This window comes from Urtica dioica, chromosome 1 (assembly GCF_054948205.1).
Source record: "Urtica dioica subsp. dioica isolate 48M chromosome 1, U.dioica_male_clone48M_v1_H2, whole genome shotgun sequence".
Taxonomy (NCBI): Eukaryota; Viridiplantae; Streptophyta; class Magnoliopsida; order Rosales; family Urticaceae; genus Urtica; species Urtica dioica.
In genome coordinates this window covers 52,055,510-52,062,807 of record NC_142756.1, presented here as the reverse complement: position 1 = coordinate 52,062,807, position 7,298 = coordinate 52,055,510, and positions in this window count along the sequence as shown.

The window sequence follows — 7,298 nt, the reverse complement described above, 5'->3', positions numbered from 1 at the left end:
CACCCGGCCATTGGCCGGCCCAACCATTTAGCCGGCCAATGGCCAACTCAAGTTCACCCGGCCATTAGCTGGCCCAACCATTCCGCCGGCCAATGGCCGACTCAAGTTCACCCGGCCATTGGCCGGCCGAACCATTCAGCCGGCCAATGGCCAACTCAAGTTCACTTGGCCGTTGGCCGGCCCAACCATTCAACCGGCTAATGGCCGACTCAAGTTCACCCGGCCACTGGCCAGCCCAACCATTCAGCCGTCCAATGGCCGACTCAAGTTCAGCCGGCCATTGGCCGGCCCAACCATTCAGCCGGCCAATGGCCGACTCAACACCCGGCCATTGGCCGGCCCAACCATTCAGCCGGCCAATGGCCGACTCAAGTTCACCTGGCCATTGGCCGACCCAACCATTCAGCCGACCAATGGCAGACCCAAAAACTCACTTGGCCAAGGGGTTGCCCAAAACACCTCTTGGTCACCCAAAGGTAATCCATTTTTGAGTCCTGAAACGCTGTCGAACTCATACTTCATTCGTTTCCCGCATCTTTTGCCTCTAAACACCTAAACCCTCTTATCCATCTCAATCCCACTAATGTTGAGCGTTGGAGAGGTAAACAGAGGCACGCCCTCTGTTTTCCCTTCCTAGTTCATTGTTCTCTTATCTATTTCAGGTATACCGGCGAACTCAAGGACCATTGTGTTGTCAATGGTGCCCACAAGAAGAGTTGTAGTCTTTATTTTGTACATTTGATGTAATAAAGTCTCACAAAGACTCTTGCTTGTAATTGCTTATTCATTAATAAAAAGTTGAAACGTTCATTCATTCTTCCTTGTCTGTTTGAAGCTTTATGATAAAACATTAGTCTTTAGTCCATAAAAAAACTTAACAACTTACGAAGAGACAAATGTAGATTTGCATGAACAAACTCTTCGTAATTTGCTTAAAACGATATATTCGCAATCTAAGGGTCAAAGGATTATTGACCTCAGTACGATTGTTAGGAGAATCTATGATGTCTGGTTATGGGGCATTGAGAGTTGGAGACTCTATAGTTCTTCTAGGTATCTTCCGAAGGTACTGAATTGACCAGTGCACTTGTAGAGACAAGATAAGAACAAACCATTTAACCTCTTATGTCTCGAAGTCACTACGTATGAATTGCATCATGCTTACCTTAATCCTGAAATGAGACATGCCATTTCACAGCTTACGTATTCTCATTTGAGAAAGTCAGAGTTCGGACTCATTATGTGATTCCGAACAAGGCCTATTGGTGAAGTACTAAGTTGTGAGAATGTCATGAGTAACTTTGTGAAGTTCTCATAGATATGGAATTCATATACAAGATTGCTGAAATGCAATGTATATCACCTCATGCTTTGTTCCTCGGAATTCAAAGCACGACTTGTGGCTAAGGGTTATACCCAACAAGAAGGGATTGACTATGAAGAAACCTTTTTGCCAGTCGCGATGCTTAAATCCATCCGCATACTCCTATCCATAGCTGCAGCTCTCGACTATGAGATCTGGCAAATGGATGTCAAGACAGCCTTCCTGAATGGCAATCTTGACGAGCGCATTTACATGGCTCAACCAGACGGTTTCGTGGAAAAGGGTCAAGAGACCAAGGTTTGTGAGTTACTTAAGTCCATTTATGGACTCAAGCAAGCATCTAGGTTATGGAATATTAGATTCGATGAAACTGTGAAAAGCTTCGGCTTTGAACAGCCAATAGATGAGCATTGTGTTTACAAGTTAATACACAAATGAAAAGTTGTGTTTCTGGTACTATATGTCGATGATATATTACTCATAGGTAACGATGTGGGTAAATTATCTGAGGTTAAGGTCTGGTTAGCAAAGCAATTCGATATGAAGGATCTGGGAGAAGCCGCGTACATTCTGGGGATCCAAATTTTTCGAGATAGGAAAAACCGGACCCTGTCGCTCTCTCAAGCATCTTATATTGATAAGGTGATGTATCGCTTCTCGATGCAAGACTCCAAGAAGGGCCAACACCCTTTAGGCATGGAGTCTCACTCTCTAAGGACCAGTCTATCAAGACTACACAAGAGATTGAAGACATGAGGAAAATTCCTTACGCCTCTGCCGTAGGAAGCCTCATGTATGTTATGCTTTGCACTAGACCTGACATCTGTTTCGCCGTTGGCGTAGTTAGCCGTTTCCAATCCAACCCTGGACCCGAGCATTGGATTTCTGATAAGCATGTTCTTAAGTATCTTCGGAAAACTAGGAACTTGATGCTCACATACTCAGGTATTGACCTGAATATGACGGGATATACCGACTCCGATTTTCAAGCGGATAGGGATTCAAGGAAATCCACTTCGGGATCTGTGTTCATCCTTAATGGTGGAGCTGTCGTGTGGAAGAGTATTAAGCAATCTTGCATTGCTGACTCCACAATGGAAGCAGAATATGTCGCTGCTTGTGAAGCATCCAAAGAGGCTGTATGGCTTAAAAAATTCCTTAAGTATTTGGAAGTTGTTCCAAACGTCGACGAGCCCATGACCCTTTTTTGTGATAATAGTGGGGCTGTCGCTAACTAAAAGGAACCTCGAAGCCATAAGCGCTCTAAGCATATTGAGAGGAAATACCATTTGATTCGAGAGATCGTGCAGCGCGGAGACGTGGAAGTGAAGAAGATATCAACAATGGACTACCTAGCAGATCCATTCACCAAGGCCCTACCGAACAAGGTCTTCGACCAACATCGAGAGGGATTAGGCATGAAGGACTACACACATCTTCTTTGAGTCAAGCGGGAGTTTGTTGTCAATGGTGCCCACAAGAAGAGTTGTAGTCTTTATTTTGTACACTTGATGTAATAAAGTCTCACAAAGACTCTTGCTTGTAATTGCTTATTCATTAATAAAAAGTTGAAACGTTCATTCAGTCTTCGTTTGAAGCTTTATGATAAAACATTAGTCTTTAGTCCATAAACAAACTTAACAACTTACGAAGAGACAAATGTAGATTTGCATAAACAAACTCTTCGTAGTTTGCTTAAAACGATATATTCGCAATCTAAGGGTCAAAGGACTATTGACCTCAGTACGATTGTTAGGAGAATCTATGACGTCTGGTTATGGGACATTGAGAGTTGGAGACTCTATAGTTCTTCTAGGTATCTTCCGAAGGTACTGAATTGACCAGTGCACTTCTAGAGACAAGATAAGAACAAACCATTTAACCTCTTATGTCTCGAAGTCACTACGTATGAACTGCATCATGCTTACCTTAATCCTAAAATGAGACATGCTATTTCACAGCTTACGTATTCTCATTTGAGAAAGTCAGAGTTCGGACTCACTATGTGATTCCGAACAGAGCCTATTGGTGAAATACTAAGTTGTGAGAATGTCATTAGTAACTTTGCGAAGTTCTCATAGATATGGAATTCATGTACAAGATTGCTGAAATGCAATGTATATCACCTCATACTTTGTTCCTTGGAGTGTGAATAAATGAACTGGCCAGTGTCCAAATTGAGTCCTGACTCTTTTGGATGAAACAATGTGACTTGTTAACTCATCGTCAATTCATTGTTTCTAACTTATTCACAAGCGACAAAGGAGTTGAGGAAATAACAGCTAGAAGGTTGAAATGGTAATTTTTGTAAATCCTGACTAGCTGATGATATTCATGAAGGGTAAACATGGATAATATTCAGTGGATCCGCTCATCATAATTTGCTTGAATTCTTGAGTAGAAAATAAATTCATTTGAACCGAGAGATTTTCAGTGTCAACTCTTTAGTGGAGTCAGTTGACATTAAGCTAAACTTGGAAAAGGTTTGTGAACTTTTGAGTCCAAGTGTTTAGCTCAAGCTTTGTTCATTTGGATCCATGAGGTCACTGTCACGAATCACATCGAGTAGGAATAGTTAAACTAGAAGCTAAGTCAAAACAAAAACGAGACAAGTTTTATGAAAATTGTCAAAAGGGTATTTTTGTCTTTCGAGACATAGGATGAAATGAATGTCAATAAATTTTTTGACAAGGTTATTTGATGACTTAAACCCACTCGGCCAAAATTTATTTTATTGGGCCTTGTGGATTAATTTCATTTCATAAGAATTTCATTGAAAATTCTTAGTGAGCCTTTTTCATGTTGTCATGAACAAATGAAGAAGCTTCTAGAAGCCCCTTCTAGAAAGCCACTTGGGCGCCCACTACCCTAAAGAAAGAGAGAATATTTTGTGCATAAATGTATCAAGATACTTGCCAAAAGAAAAAACAAATTTCCCATGCATGCATAGTGAATTTCGGCCAAGGCAACCAAGAGAGAAACAAAAGAGGAAACTAATTCCTTGGGAATTTGCATGAGGTGGGCGCCTATTTTGGAGGAATGGGTAATAAGAGATTTCTCATAAAGGCTTGGAAAATAAGAGGAAACTACTTCTTTCCAAGGCCAACCCTTCTCCTATAAATACCCCACCTCATTCCTCTCATTTCATTCATTCCACATAAGTTAGAGATTGAGAGACTCTCTCTCTAGACCTTGTGGCCGAACTCCTCTCTCTCTCTATTCAATTTCGTTTTATTATTTTGGCACCTAGGTCCTCATTTGACCTAGTGTTTAGCTCTTCGACTTCAAGACTCGTTCTTAAGTCATAGTGTTTAAAAGTGCCCACACACTAATTCCTTTTCTCTCGAGTAATTTAGTGATAGAAACTTTCGTGGTTGCTCGAGTTGCCGAGGAAGGAAGAGAGACGTGCTGCGAGGGGAGACGAACGTTGCAACCTTTTCCAAAAGCTTCTCAACGTTCAAGCTTCTAAAAAGGTTAGTAATCTTTTATGCTCATATTAGTTTTTATTTACATGTGCTTGCTCTTTGTCTAGGTTAGTAAAAACTGTTTTACTTGTAAAAGAAAATTTTTAAAATTCCGCCGCTTACCAAAGCGTTAAACTTTTTCTTAAACCCTAGATCAATTCCAACACATTGACCGCTAAGGGGAGACTCGAGATATCAAGTCCGACACGCTCAAGCCAAAGCGAAACCACTTGGTCCGGCCTTGGGTCTAACCGCTTGAGGCTTCTAAATCGTTGTCCGAAAACGAGCGACAAAACTACGCCAAAACGAATATAAATTGATACATGCCAAGGCTCAAAGGGTACAGTCTCTAATAGGCTAAACCCTTAAGTATCAACCTCGAGAGCTGAAGGAACCCATAGTCGAGATGCATCAATACGTGGAATGCTCGATCATGACCGCGAATAGGACATGATCACTTAAAAACTTCGATCATCTTAGCGGTGCTCTACCAAAATCTTTCATCGACAAGATATTATCGTCATCAATATCATCCACAACAACGGGACCCAGTAGTTCACTTGCCCGTGGCTGAAACGCATATGCTCGCTATCGCCCCTATCCTACATGAAGTGTTACTTACTTGGCCAACAATAAAAGTAGTCACGTCGCCCTCTCCAAGGTCACGCTAAACACATGAAGTACAGAGATTAGCCAAAGGAATCACTGAGTCTTCATGAATCGACTCCGATCTTGCACTAGCGGTCGAACGACTCTCCTCTCTGGAAGTAGCCTCCGAGCCTGAGCTCTCACGAAACTGGATCCATCCTCGCTCACCCCATCAGATTTTAAGCTTTTCTTCAAGCCGTCCTCCTTGGAAGCGAACTTTGCCCTCTCGATTTGGAGCTTCACCGCATTCGCCTCAATGGATCTTGTCTCTAATGAGCACGCTGCCAAAGTCTCAGACTCTCTGACACCACCTATCATGGAATTGGAGCCACCAATGCCATCCGCCAAGGTCTCGGACTCTCCGACACCACTCCCCATGACTTTGAACTCTCCAAGACCACATGCCGCAATCTTGGACTATTCGACACCAACTTCCACGGACTTGAACTCTCCAATACCACCCTTCACGGTCTGGGACTCTCTGACACCAACTCCTACAGCATTAAACTTTCCGACATCTTCACCACAAAGCCATGGGAGCGGATCCTCATTTCCATGTCTCCAAATCGAAGGATAAAACTCTTGCCCATCATTCTTCAGATGCCCAACAGCCCACCGGCTTTGGCTTTCTAAAGGATGGGGGAGAGTTTTGGCTTCAGATATTGATGATCCTGAGACGGAGATCATAGGGAAGATCCTCGACATTAATGGTGATTCGAATGGCCTCATTGGAAGGCTTGGAGGAACGCTGTGATTTTTCATGGCGAGGAAGAAGATGAAGTGTCGACTATGAGGTTCATTCCAAACAGGGTCGCCAAACTCTGTGGCGGGTTCGAGGTTCGGCAGGTGGAGTCCTTTGCTCAGCCTTCGTCTCTGGTCCACTGGTGTAAACCTCCTGATCCAGGTACAGTCAAAAGCAATGTCGACGTGTCCTTCCATAGCGGGAGTTCGGTTGCAAGAGTTGCTACTAGAGATGAAAATGGCTTTGTAAAATGGTTGTAATGCTTGAAAGTGGTGGCGGGGATGGCTACGGAGGCAGAGCATTTGGCGGTGCTAGAGGCGGTTTTAATGGCTAAGGACTTGGGTATTCCTAGAGTTCTCATTGAAGGAGATAATCAGAGTATTATGGAGGGTCTTAGTCGGAATCTCCCAAGTTCCAATTAGTTGCCTTTGTCTATCCTAGAGAAAATTCAAGGCACTCTGGATGGTTTTGAGTTTTGTTTTTTTATTTGGACTCTTAGGTTATCGAATGGTTTAGCCCACGAGTTGTGTCGATGTGCGAATCAAAGTGAATTTTCGAGTTATTGTATTTTGAGGGATCTCCCATCGCTTGTACAGGATAAAACTTCGACCGATGCCGAGTTTAAATGAGTAGCAGGGGGTGCTCTTTCCTCTCCGACCGTTTTCGAGGACAGAAAGTTTTTAAAGATGCCTCATTGAGTAAAAAAAACCTGTATGTTTGTAATTCGATGTACAACTTAGATCAATTAAACTAACATGTAAAGTCAAACAATAGCCAATAAATTAAGACCATGTCTAGAGATGGACGAATATCGATGTATTTCCTTTAATCTTATTGATTATCAAATTGTTGTACCAGTATTAATGATACATTGAACAAGTTGTTGGACGTATTTTTAATACGATGGTATCTGGTTAAACATCCGAGTCTGCGCAGCCAGTATAATCCATGTTTTCCCAAGACGCCGTCCCATAGCTACTTGACTTTGTATTTTGTAATTTTTTTTAAAATTTCCCGATGTAATTTTTAATATGGCTTACAAAAGGAACATTTTTTTCCTTGAGCATGTTCGCAAGGCCTGTTCGTAAAATCAACAATCAAACAATTCATTTATCATCAG